This window comes from Crocuta crocuta, unplaced genomic scaffold (assembly GCF_008692635.1).
Source record: "Crocuta crocuta isolate KB4526 unplaced genomic scaffold, BGI_CrCroc_1.0 scaffold629, whole genome shotgun sequence".
Taxonomy (NCBI): Eukaryota; Metazoa; Chordata; class Mammalia; order Carnivora; family Hyaenidae; genus Crocuta; species Crocuta crocuta.
The window spans coordinates 321,231-336,206 of record NW_027532175.1 but is presented as its reverse complement, the minus strand read 5'-3'; positions in this window follow the sequence as shown (position 1 = coordinate 336,206).

The window sequence follows — 14,976 nt, the reverse complement described above, 5'->3', positions numbered from 1 at the left end:
AACTAGAAAACTTTATGTCATTACTTCTTCAGCAAGTGCATTGACCTATGTATTTTGGAATGTGTTGCATAAAATTTTAAGAAGTCTAACACATAGCTGTTGTGCTCCTGTTCCTTCAACATTTGCTGTACACGTACTATATTGTCTCCACTATTAAAACATCACAGAATTTAAATAAATTGTTGAGTTAGTTAAGTTCTCAGGCAAACTTTTTCTTTTTTTCCCTCTTGCTGAGAGATATAAAGCTGCTTCTTGGGAGTATTTTCCAAATCCTTATACAATAAAAATGTATCCAAAAACTCAGAAGGCAGGAAATGGGGAATGCAATAATAGGCATTGTCACTAAACAGTTCTGATACATCAGTGTAGCTGTGCTCCCTGTGGGGCAACAAGACACTCAGCGGGAAATTGTATCATTCTTAAGGTCTTATGGACATGGGCATTAGAGGCGGCAGAGGGTTCTTGTTCTGTGGAGAAGTGCTGGCCAAGGTGTTCTCATCAGTTTTCATTTCATTTTTTAAAGAGGGACATGCAAAATGGCATGTGTACACTTTGACAACTTGCCCACAGGGGCTTCATTAAAAGCATTTACCGAGAAAAAATCTTGATAACAGCCTTTTGTTGGAAAAGGTAGCTGAAAGCTGTCAAATTCTGGTCTTCTGCGGTGCATAATGAGCTACTGCCATTGTTATATTGTCCTGCCCGAAGCTGGGTTTTAAACGGTTCTTTAGGAATAAACTCCTACATTTGTCAAATTTTATGTAATTTGGAATTTGGCTCGGAATGTTTATTATGTCTCTCACCTAAGCTCTGTAAGCTGTTCATCTTTTACTCATCCCCTGATAAGAAAAGGACAAGACAAAGGAAGACAAAAATGTTCTTCCAAAAATACAGTAGACTCTCAGCTGTGCTCATTTAAGTGATTTGCTCCATATGTCCTAGTTCCTATTGCTATACAGTTTGAGTTAAAAGTGTTCAATTTTCTTTGTAATTACCAGTTTCTTTATACTCATTACTTATTCTTATATATTCACAACTAGTACCCCATCAACTCAGAAACCAATTTTTCCCCTTTAAAATAGAGATTAAAACATTCTATTTTAAAATTAGGCTTGGGGAGTTGGTGTAGACTTACAATGTAATGAGTAGTTTGAAATTATTTATATGCCCTCAGTCCTTTATATATAGATAGATATAGATATAGATAGATATAGAGATATTATTGAATTTTATGTGTAATAAAATCTGTAACCCTATGTATATTTATACATCTTAAAGTACAAAGCAGTTTTAAATATATACACTCTTATGTCGTTTGTTGTAAAACAAAAGGCATGAATTACTTTCCTTGTACTGTAAACATCTTTGCTATTCTCTCATTTTTTTTCTTGCTTGTTTTCTTAAAATAGACCTTATTTACTATCATTGGATTTCCCTGGTGATGGCTATTCAGAGCTCAATCATCTCTTGCAGCGTCATGACCCATATTATTTGGCCCCACAGAAACAGACAATACATTAATCCTGCCCCCTATTTTCTGGTCCTCATCCCTATCTTATTCTTACTTTCCTCCACTTCCAGATAAGAATCATTGGCTTATCATTATTATCACTCCCTTGAAATGTTCTTAGCAGCCTACATAATCTATTTCACCCATAAAACTGCCTAGCGAATCCCCAGTCTGGGAATCTTCCATCAACTCTGTGCTTGAAGAAAAACATGCAACCTTGTTGACTGGTCTCCTTTTGAATCATGACCACTAACTTCAGGTGGGTCATTAATGTGTTCTGTAATCCTCTTAGAGTTCCCCAGTTCACTAACTCTCCTTCTCTCTCCACTATATTCTTTTTCTTTAAATGCTACACCATCAACAAACACTCTTATCCCACTCATATGTTTCTTCCATTTCACCAAAAAAAAAAAAAGGGAAATAATCACAGAACAAAATTCTAGATGTTTCTAGCATCCTGTTTCTAACTCATCCTCCACTGTTCCCATATATTCTGTTCTTGCCTCTGTTAATAAGGATGGATGGTTCCGCTTGTTCACTAGATCCCATCTACTTTTCTTTATTCAGGGACATAATTCCAGGAATCGTTCCTCTCTTACCGTTGTACTCCTTTGTCTTTGCATATTGCTCATTTTATAATTTTTCCATTAAAAACATATTTTTACACCATTACTATCTTTCCTGCTGTCCTACTTTACAGAAAAACTGCTATTTCCATAGTCTTTCTTGAACTCACTAATTTTTGCTCTTTTTACCCAACAAACAAAATCTTCATTTATATCCATTTTGATAAATCTAATGGGCAATTTTCTGTTCACATTTTACTTAGTCCATCAACTTCACTCACTTTGACAGGCTTTAAATACCATCTATTTGTTAATGATGGACAAATACTTCTAATTGGGATATCTACCCAGAATTCTGGCTTGAATATTAACCTAGTTGTTTGACATCTCCCCTTAAATGTATAAAACTTTACTCTTGATTTCTACCTTACTCCGCCCATACTTTTCTCCACCTTAATCAATGGAAATGTCATCATACTAGTGATTCAGGCACAATAAACCTTGGATTTATTTCAAAATCCTGCCTTTCTTTTTATATTTCATATCAAAACCATTATATAAATCTTTTCTCTACATGAAAAAACATTCCAAATCTGTCCTTTTCACATGGCCTCACCCAATAACAACTTAGTCCAACCACCATGATTTTTTCCCACATGGATTATTGCCATAATCTCCCAAGAGATCTCTCTGCTTCTATTCCTGTCCTTTTACATTTCTTTTCAACACAAAAAGCAGGGGGACTAACATAAACCAAACCAGTATACTCCTCAGCATTTTTTATTGTACTGGGAATAAAATTCAAAATCCTTAACTTTGTCCTATAAAATCTTAAAGACCTTCTGGCTTCAGATATTACTTTACTCAGCATCATTCAATGTGCTCTATTACACAGGTCTCCTTGCTATTCTTCCATTGTATTAAGCCCCCATACCTCTGCTTTTACAGTTGATATTTCTGGAATATTCTTGCCCTAGATAGCTAGAGTTTATACCCTTCCTGCCTTCCTTTAGCTTTTACAATAGTGTTCTGTTACTATCCTACGTAAGAAATATCCTTCCTTGTTCTGGTTGGTCCCCTATCGATTTACCACATATAATTTATTACTATATATCATAGTACATAGTTTATTTGTATATCTTTTGCCTATTTTCTATTTTCCTCAACTAGAACATAAGTTCCTTGAGACTAGCATTTATGGTATGTTTCTAGCCACTACAATAGTATCTACCATGTGTTAGATATTCAATAAGTGTTTTTGGAATGAGTTAATTAATGATTTTCTTGCAAATACATTTTAGTAATTACACCTTCAACTATTACAGAGGACATATAGGTCAACCTACATTTCATCCGCCACCAGTCACTGAAGAAATGACAAATCCTTTGTTATGCAGATTTCAGATGAACATGAAACTATATTGGGAATCAGCATTTGGCTTAACTTACATTTTTTAATTATTTTACCCACATAAATTTAAGCCTACTTTCCCCCTATTATATATCCTTTTACTGTTTTTAAAACACAAACTGTTTAAGACATTCATTAAAGTCATTGAAACACTGAGTTTTTTAAAAACTATGTCTTTGTTCTACTTTTGGATTCAAAATATGACATACACAAATGGTGGCAAATATAAATTGAAAAGATACGGGTGCCTGGGTGGCTTAGTTGGTTAAATCATCCAACTTTGGTTCAGGTCATGATCTTGGAGTCTGTGAGTTCGAGCCCCATGTTGATACCTGTGCTGGCAGCTTGGAGCCTGCAGCCTGCTTCAGATTCTGTGTCTCTCAAAAATAAACATTAAGAAAAGAGATATTTGATTCCATCAATTTTTTTCTTGTTACCGTTTTTCCTTGTATTCATGTGATGGGTTTCTTTTGGCACATTATGTTTCATGACACTAATGTCCTCATTATTTATTAGCTTTGATATAAAATTGGCTTCTTCATTACCTGTAAGGTATTTCACTTTGAATTCTTGTGTTTTTCTACTTTTGCGTCTTTCTAATTTTACCCTTATTTATTTTTTGTTTGCCTGCTTTTCCAATTTTGATAATTATTTTATTTCTATCAGTTATTTTTTAATCGTCTTAATCTGTTTTTAAACACTGGTTATTTTCAATTAATAGGAGAGTTTATAACACTTTTATTTATTGTCAAGACTAATATTAAGCTGTTTTTATTTGCTTCGAATTTACCTCACACCTTGCTATGTGGGTCATACTCACCTGCATTTATCTTCTTTTATTTATAAATTTTATAAATTAAGAATTAAAATTTAATTTCCACTTTTTAAAAAAAATTAATGTTTTATTTATTTCTGAGAGAGAGAGGGAGAGAGAGAGAGCAAGAGAGGGTCAGAGAGAGAGGGAGATACAGAATCTGAAACAGGCTTCAAGCTCTGAGCTAGCTGTTAGCACAGAGCCCGTCGCAGGGCTCGAACCCATGAACCATGAGATCATGACCTGAGCTGAGGTCGGACATTTAACAGACTGAGCCACCCAGGAGCCCCAAGTTTCACTTTTTATCTTCAAATTTATCAAATGCAAATGACACCCTATTTCTCTAAATATCAAAATAAGAAAAATTATGTTATGATTTTTAATAAGCAATATGAGATATATTTATGAATATTTCTTCCTCCCAGTTTTTGTAATTACAAATTTATCTCTGTTTTAGATGATATTAGTATTTTTAGTATATATAAACTGTCGAACTTGAGTAACTTGATGTAGTATCTTAAGGAATATGCATGAATATAATAATGTTTTGAGTTCATGTATGGAATACATGGATGAGAAATGTGTTTTGTTTGTTTGTTTTTAACCAGTCAGTATGAATTTGCAAACATAAACTGTTGTTTAACATTTATTTATTTTTGAGAAAGAGAGAGAGAGAGAGACAGAGAGACAGAGCACCAGCAGGAAAGGGGCAGAGAGAGAGAGAGAGAGAAAGAGACAGAATCCAAAGCAGTCTCCAGGTTCTGAGCTGTCAGCATAGACGCTGACAGAGGCTTGAACACAGAGCACGAGATCATGATCTAAGTGGAAGTCGGACGTTTAACTGACTGAGCCACCCAGATGTCCCTCAAAAATCAACATTTTAAACTTCAACATAGGTTAAAATTTATGTCACATGTAAGCCATTGAGCTATCCGATTAAAATTTAGTTTCTCTGAGTGTTTCTAAGAGTCAATCAAGAAGTCAAAGCTAAATTTTCATTTATTATGACACAGACATAAAAAATATGGATTATTGGAGAATCCATCTGATGCAACAGAGAAACTATTGAAGGCAGAGATGTGGAGCTACACCACAGAAAATCTGAACATTAGCAATTTCAATTTCCACATAGGGGAGTCTTGGCATGGATAAATTTTAGTAAAGTTAAAGGACAAAAGAAGTTACTTTTGTTCATCAACATATCTTTTCATATAAGGTTTTGGAAATAAGAAATTAATCTGCCTTTGTCATTCCCCAAATATCCAACAAATAGTCCTAAATTTTATTATGTTAAATAGTCAATTAAATTAATTAATATCATGGCTATATGTATGATTTGGGAGTATAACCTGGACTAAGTTTCATTTCTGTGGTTTTACATGGGCACTAGCGAGAACAATACATATAATGTGCATTTATAAATTATTGTTTATTTCTCCATGGACACATAAACACCAAAATAGCCTAAAATGACTTTCTAATTGGTAATCCAACCCCTCCATCGGGTAGCATCTAAAAGTATCTTTAAATTATGGTCATATGTTTATATAATGGAATTTCTCTCATTCCTGAACTCTTTCTGCAGCCCTAACAAATTGTTTGAATAATAATTTCCTATCAGATATAACCTCACTGATATTTAGATAGCTTGTTCTTCAAAGTATAATGCTGAATCCCTTAGTATGCGTTAAAGAATATCGGAAGATAAGCAGCACTCAGGTAAAGCAGATTAAAACATTCTAATCTCTTTATACCTCCTGTGTTTTACTTACTTTAATCAGTTTTCTCCCTTTGATTCAGTCTTGAACCAGTACTTTGCTTTCCTTCCATAGAATTATGAAAACTATTTAACACAATTCTTCTCAGAAATGTGTCATAGTCAAAGTTTTACAAACAACAACCAGATCCAATTGGATGAATGTGGGGGTGGGGAGGGGTGTTTAAAGAGACTTAAACCATTGATTCATATGATTATGGAAGATGGAAAATCCAAAATCCACAAGGTAGGCTGGACCATATTGGAAACGCAAGCAAGAATTGATACTGCAATTTTTATATGAAATGTGTTGAGCAGCCCAGCAGGCTAGGAACTCAGGCAGGATGTATGTTATAGTCTTGGCATCAAATATCTTCTTCTTGTAGATGCAAATCAGATCTACAAAATACCTTTACAAAAACATCTAGCTAGCTTGTCCAAACAACTGGACACCATAGCCTAGTCAAGCTAACACATAAAATCTCACCGTCACAAAATGTCCTGCAAAATATATGGGTTGTTAGAACCCAGCACTTCAAAAGATCATAAGTCCTCAAACTTATAATATACAGACTCTTTTAAAAATATTTTTATTTAAAGTAATAATCATTATGATGTTCCTTATATTGCTAAAAACAAAAATGGTGGGATAAGAGACACAAATAATAATACATCAATAAGGAATCAAAAAATAAGCTATGACATATTTCCATAGTAGTTGACTATGTCTATTTTACCCATTTCTTTAGACATTTCTACTTCAGAGAAAAGTTTTAAACCCAGGACACAATATTTTTTTAATATCAGTTTGAAATTTTCAGTAATCAGTGGAGTGGAAAAGGTGGAAGAGTATAACATTTGAAAAAAGAGAGGTATCCTATAGTCTGAAATCTATTGGACATCCAGGCTGAGGGGAGATATTAAAAAAAAAGGAAATAGACCCTTAATTCACATTGTTCCCAATTGTTGACTTAATTCAAAAATACAATTCACATTGTAGATAAAAAATTAAAGGTAAGATAATAAAATTACTGGAGGATTATTCAGAATAATATCTTCATGAGTTTGAGGTTGGAAAAGCATTTACAATAAAGGAAAAGATTAATAAGTTAAACTATGCTATTATTAAGAATTTCTGGAGGTGGCTGGGTTGCTCAGTCAACTGACTGCCCTACTCTTCATTTTGGCTCAGGTCATGATCTCAGGGCTGTGGGTTGAGACTTAGTTTGGGTTCCATGTTGAGTGTGGAGACCCTGCTTAAGATTCTCTCTCTCTCTCTCTCTTTTCCTCAGCCCCTCTCCCCCACTTGTGCATTCTTTTTTTATAATCTCATAGTTCAATAAAGTTATTCAACATAAGAATAAAAAAGTCACGTTTGGTGTGCTACATAGTGTGATACAGCTGGGGTATATTTTATTAAAAAATTAAAAGTGTAAAAACATTTTATATTGTCCTATTGGTGTAAATAAAATTGAATCCCTTATTATGGAAGGAAATAGAAGGAATGTTTTAGTATTTGGCAAGTAGGAAAGTGGATAGAATTCTCTTTCCATTCTGCAAGTTTGTTTGAATATTCTATTATGTGTTTGGATTATTTTTATATTAAAACACATACAGAGAGTAAGTGGGTGGCTCAATTGGTTGTCTGACTGATTCTTGGTTTCCATTCAGGTCATGATCTCATGCTTTGTGAGTTCAAGCCCCACTTCAGACTCTGCACTAGGCGTGCTTGAAATTCTCTCTCTCCCTCTCTCCACATGCTCTCTCTTTCTCAAAATAAATAAATTTAAAAATAAAATAATGAAGGGGCGCCTGGATGGCTTAGTCGGTTAAGAGTCCGACTTTCGCTCAGGTCATGATCTCACGGTTCGTGGGTTCGAGCCCCGCGTCGGGCTCTGTGCTGACTGCCAGCTCAGAGCCTGGAGCCTGTTTCAGTCTGTGACTCCCTCTCTCTCTGACCCTCCCCTGCTCACTCTGTCTCTCTCTCTCTCTCTCCTAGAAATAAATAAAACATTTAAAAATAAAATAAAATAAAATAAAATAAAATAAAATAAAATAAAATAAAATAAAATAATGAAACAGACATTTAGGAAAAATATTTGACAAATACAGCATCCTTTCTTAATAAAAACCCTCAAGAAAGTAGACATAGAAAGAACATACCTCAAAATCATAAAGGCCATATACAAAAGACACATAGCTAATATGGAGGCCACTTGTTGGGATGAGCACCGTGTATTATATGTAAGTGATAAATCACTACGTTCTATTCCTGAAATCATCATTATACTATATGTTAACTAACTTGGATTTAAATTAACAAAAAAAAGTAAAAAAGGATGACTATACACTGGTAATATTAATAAAAATTTTGCAATATAATTCCATAATAACATAAGTGGATTTTAAAAATAGGCAATTCAAAATGAAAGCCTCTTAGTTTCTGGAAGAAAAGTGCTGTAACACTATCTCCAACTTCTCCCTTGGTTTCTTAGTGTTTTATCCATTAATAAATTACTTAATATTATACTTATTTAGGTAAATATTTAATAAAAGTTATACCAGGGAAACATCTTGAGGTTTAGTTAATGTTTAATATAAAAAAGATCTGATTCTTGTACTTGTCTCTTCCATGGAAAATAACATTGTATAAGGTACTAAAAACTTTCAGTTTGCCACACAATGGATAGACAATACTTTTCATTTCATGTGGATATTGTTTGCTTTAATTAATTGCTCTTTTTGAATCACTCAGTCCTTCATGTTGAGCATTTCAGTAATTCAATTTTTATTAATGTTAATAGTACTTTTTAAAAATTTTCCTCCATGGGACGCCTGGGTGGCTCAGTCAGTTAAGCGTGCGACTTTGGCTCAGGTCATGAGCTTCGGCTCAGGTCATGAGCTCATGGTTCGTGGGTTCAAGCCCCGTGTCGGGCTCTGTGCTGACAGCTAGCTCAGAGCCTGGAGCCTGCTTCAGATTCTGTTTCTCCCTCTCTCTCTGACCATCCCCTGCTCACGCTGTCTCTCTCTCTCTCTGAAATAAATAAAAAACATTAAAAGAAAAAATATTTCCTCTTTCCTCTTGTGCTCTGATTTTACTCTATTAATTACATTGACTAGATTTTCACTTGTCAGAGTGTCTTTGTAACCATATTTTTGTTATGCTATCTAATCAAAAACATATTTTAATGTTACTAAATATGATAAAATTGAAAGAAAAGAAAAAATAAGAGAAGCAAAGAAAAAAGTAAAGGAAGGGAGTGATGAAGGAAGGAAGTGACAAAGGAAGGAAGGAAGAAGGGAAGGAAGGAAGGGAGGAAGGGAGGGAGGGGAAGGGAAGGGGAGGGAGAAGGCAAGAAGGCAAGAAAGGAAGAAAGGAATCTAGAAAGAAAGGAAATTTTTCAGGAAAGGATTCTTCAAACTAAAATGTGCAAAATGTGAATATCATTACCACATAAATTAAGAACAGAACAGTGAACTTAAAAGCTTTTCATGATTTTTTTTTTTTTAAGTATTCCCTGTATTTTTCTTTAGGGGCTGAAAATCTTAGAATTATGTTTTACACTTTCTTGCCTCTACCATTCTAGATGCAGCTTACAATTTGTCAGTGATAAGCACGTATAAGAGGTCTGGAAGGCAGTGGCAGCAGATGCAGGCTCTGACAGCCGTGGAGTATTTTTGTAGCAACCTCTGTCTGACAGTTACCCATTCTTGCCTTGCAGATGAAGTTAGCCCTGGATACCTGGGGCATTCTAGTCATGGCAAAGGACTACAATTTCATCTCTGGCCCATAGCTGTACCAGTTAGTATGAAAATTGTGGTGTTTTCTCATTCCTCTTCAGCTGTTTCAATGCTTTGGTGGACACTATGTTCTTTGCATTAATTATTTTGTACTTTATAGACTGTTTATCTTTTATAGACTGAATCCCAACTGGCAGATTTTCCTGAAACATTTCCATAGTCCTTCGATATCATTTTCTTGGTCCAGGAGATAGTTGTCTTTAATCATATTTGAAGTAACTCTACTTCATTAAATCATCTGACATGAGACCATTACTTCTCTACTGTGTCTAAAATCCTGTTTCCAAATGTCAGGTTTTGGAAGAAAGCAGAGGTGACATAATCTTTTTTTTAATTTAAAACATATATTTATTTATTTTATTTCATTTTATTTTATTTTATTTTATTTTATTTTAAAGAGATAGAGACAGAATGGAAGTAGGGAAAGTGGCAGTGGGAGAGAGAGAGAGAATCTATTTAAAAAATTAAGTTCATTTTTTTAAAAATTTTGAGAGAGAGAGAGAGAATGGGGGAGAGGCACAGAGAGAGTGAGATAAAGAGAATCCTAAGCAAGCTCCATCAGGGTTCTGACTTATGAACTGTGTTATTATGACCTGAACCACAATCAATAGTTCAAAAGCTGAGCCACCCAAGTACGCTGAGACAGAGAGACAGAGAGAGAGAGAAAGAGAGAGAGAATCTTAAGCAGGCTCCATGTTCAGCATGCATCCTGATACAGGGCTAAATTCCATGACCCTGGGATCAAGAATTGAGCCAAAATCAAGAGTAGGACATTCAATCAACTGAGCCACATAGGCACCTCCATAAACATCTTTTTAATATCTTCAATGATCCTTCAATCACTATATATTAAAATTTCTACCCTCTATCCTTAAAAATATTTTCCCTCAAGTCTTTTATGTGTGATACAATTATTATAATAGCTGTCTTAATTTTGTTGGCTTGTATTTGTCTGTTATGCCTTTTTCTATCTTTCTAATCTTAATCATTTCTGTTTAGATTATAGGTATGTCTTTGGTAGACAACATAGGGTTGGACATTCAAAAATGAGCAAACCTTGTTAATTGTAAATTTACAATAAATTTACATTTATTGTAATTAACAATGTACTTTTATTTGCTTCAGCTATCTTAGTCAGTGATCCCATGTGATCTCATGAAGTATAATAATTAGGAAAGTAGTGTGCTTTTCAACTCATTATGTCATCATGGAAAAATAAAGATTACTAAAAGTTAAAATTTGAAATATCATGTCCTCTGGGTTGGAGTAGCATGAATACTTTACCCCATCGGTGGATTGAGTCCTTGTTTAGCCCCTGTAGCAACCTGGAAAGATCTTCCTTTACCTTTGCCCTGCCTTTAAAAAGTTAAGTAGATTCTTCATCTATTTTCCTTTTTTATGGCCACGTCTTACTTGGGCATTGAGAGAGATCCTCCTCCTTAGAAAGGCAAAGCATTTACAAATCACTTTTCTGGTATAAATTTGAGAGCCCAGAGACCAGGCCATGGGTTGAAAAGTAAAAGTGATTGATTGTGAGGCCTTATTTGGCAATACAATTTCCTGAACTGTTTGTGTGTGGGTGCATGGGTAGTGGGTTTAATTTATTTAAGCATAACTCTAGCCAATTGTTTTATTCATACATAGTCTTTAAGGCTTAGGAGCTTTGTATTTTAACAGATCTCTGTGCTTGTCCCAGCTCTCTAACCCCTGTCTAAAGGCCAGTGCCTTGAGAAAATTTGAAACAGTTGTGTCAGGAGAGGACCTTAAGGACCCATTTATTCAACAACACTCTAACTGAGCATTAACCTTGCTCCAGGTACTTTGCTAAGTACTATAAATAGAGTAGGGTAAATACAAGAGAGAAAAATTGCTTTTTCTCCTGGAGCTTATAAAACAGTAGAGGAAAATAGGCAACAAAAATTAAGCATGCAGCATATAGTTTGTCAGACTGCAAAACATGTTACAGAGAATAATAAAGAAGGACGGGGAATAAGGAATGCATGTGAGAGAAAGTTCTAATCTAAAATGCACATTTGAGGATGGAGCCCAGTATTACTTCCGTGTGTATTGAGCAGGGACAAGAAAGAACAAGTAAAGAAGTTTCAGAGAAGGTACTAGTGAAGGAAGAAAAGTAGGATAGTGTGAATCTGGAATCAAGATAAGAGAATGTCCCAAGAAAGAGATTGGCATCTGTGGTTTCCCATGCTACATGGAGACTGATAGAAATATTCACTGTGTTTGTTCAGTGTTTGTTCAGGTAGGAAAAAAGAACTGCCTGACTAATTTTTATAAGATAAAGAGAGGAGAACCTAAGGAATATTGAGTATAGGCAATTCTTTCCAGATATTTTCTATAAGGGGAAAATAGGGTTTGTCTGCGAGAGAAATGGGGTCAATAGGGTTCATGCGGATGGAAAAAATAATAGATATTTTTCTGAGAATGACAAAGCAGATAAGGAAAATTTGATAACACAACACACAAGAAAATTAATGTGGTTCTGTCAGTCGGTGAAAGAGGAAACAATCAACATACAAAACTTGAAGCTTTGATCACAGATGGGAGTATAGATGAGTGACTGCAGTGTCAGTCGTGAAAGATAAGTGAATGCAGCAGGAATAAGGGGTTGTGGATGTGTACAGTTTCTTTTCTGATTTCTTTGATATTCTGAGTAAGATAGGTCACTCATCCTAAGCTGAGAGTGAGGAACAGGAAGGATGTACAGGAAGGCTGAGGACAAATGAGGAGGTACAGAACAGTCTCCTAAGGCAGTGAGAGAACGAAGGAGTTAAGGAAATGTGGGATGAGTGCCAGTCAGACTGAGAGTCAATGTGATAATCAGTGTCATAGAAAAAGTAGACCAGTCAGCTAAGGGACTAGTTAATACCATATGTGTATATGTTCAGAATAAAAAGTACTTATACAATAAGTGATAAGATGTACGATAGTTTACAGCAGACTCCTTTAAGACAGCTGGCCATCACAGAGCCTGGATCGCAAGTGTATCACATAATGGTCAGAGTTTATGGAAACACTTCAAGAAGAATGCAGCTCTCACTCCAATGGTGGCATCATCACCATTTGTACATACTTGAATAGGAAACATGAAGATGGCCATTACCCCCATGCCTCTCTACTTGGTTCAGAGGTTCTGTGAGTCATATTGTGCCTAATCCTTTTTATACATGTAAAATCTTAACTTCTTATACCCTAAACTCACATTAAATTTACTGGGTTTATTTTTGTTTGTGTTTCCTTCTGTCAATCATTGTCAATCTTATGACAACCATGACATCCTTGTATAAATAAATAGGTGGGTTTTTTTAGTTACATTATAATTCTTGTGGTTGTTTATTTTTTATTCTATATTTAACCTGATTCACTGTTGACCACCAGTTCTTTCTTTCTATGAGTTTTCTATTACATAGTTACTTTTTAAATGTTTTTTTAATGCTTATTTATTTTTGAGAGAGAGTGCAAGCAGGGGAAGGGCAGAGAGAGGAAGACAGAGGATCTGAAACAGGCTCTGTGCTGACCACAGAGAACCTGATGTGGGGCTCACAAACCATGAGCTCATGACCTGAGCTGAAGTCAGACGCTCAACTGACTGACCCACCCAAGTGCCCTGAAATGTTTTGCAATATGTAAGACAAAAGTTAGAAAGGCCAAAATAATAAATAGACATGTGCTCAGCATATCACAGCTTAAGAAATAGAATATTAATACAGCTTAAGCTCTGTTCATATAACTCTACTCATACACCTTTCCCTCTATGCAGAGTTATTATTATGTTATCCTTAGTGATTATAATATCCATGTATTTCTTTATGCTTTATTTATTTTTTTATGTTTATCTATTATTGAGATAGAGAGAAACAGAGCATGAGTTGGGGAGAGGTAGAGAGAGAGGGAGACACAGAATCAGAAGCAGGATCCAGGCTTTGAGTTGTCACCACAGAGCCCGACGCAGGGCTGGAACCCACGAACCGTGAGATCATGACCTGAGCCAAAGTTCGACGCTTAACCAACTGAGCCACTCAGGTACCCCATTTCTTTATGCTTTAACACATTACATTATATTTTATATATTATATTTTAACAACATGGGTTAAGACAACTTAAGAAGTCTACACTATACCATGATTGAAGGGCACTGTTTAGTAGGATTTCAAACTTAATATGAATGATAGTATACTGCACATATCTCACTTTCTCCTTCCTGATCTGCTCTCAAGGCTAATTTTCATAGTCTTGGAATTAGCCTGAACTATTTTGTTAAAGTTCCTGTATGCCACTGTACTACCATGGTCAAGTCCTGGAACATACTCATAATATTTCTTTGTAATCATGGGTACATGGAGTTTCGGGTGGTTAGTACTACCTTGTCACCACTATTTATTAACAACGGTAAGACTGATAATAGGAAGACAGAAGGCTTTACTGCTAAGCTGTTTGCATAGCAAGAATATGCCTGTGTGACCAGTATCATATAAGAAACCCGATCAAGATTCCATTTTGCATTTCTTGGTTCTAAGGTACTTTGTGCACACTTTGATGATTTCTGATCAAAAGGAAATATCAGAAAAATATTTATATATTTCTTCCTTATCGAAAGAGGAGCTACCTCCTGCCATCTGAAGACCCCATGGATGAGACAGTTTGGGATTATGAAATAAACCCCTAATTTGATATTATTGTGATACTGTATTCTTTCCTGAATGAGTTGTAGATTTTAAAGTCTTTTGGGCCCTGTAAGTTTTCTTTATCAAAAAGACATACTAGTGCTACTAATTCGTGTTGAAAGATACAGCATGAATTACTTAATGTTTACTGCCACCAGTATATTTCCATTGTAAGAAAATACTGTAGTTTACTTTTTCATTACCCTATTGATAGATAATTAGGTTGTATTTTATACTGAAAACAATGCCTCATTTAGCATTCCAGTACATGTCTCCATGTGTATTTGCCTAAGAATTGTGCTACGATGTCCAAGGATATATGTCACTTCAATTTCATTGAAATTTGCTGGAATGACCAGCTCCAATATGAAATTTGTATATCAAGAAGCAAGATATAAGTGTTCCCATTCTCCTATTTCTGGGAATTTATATATATTAT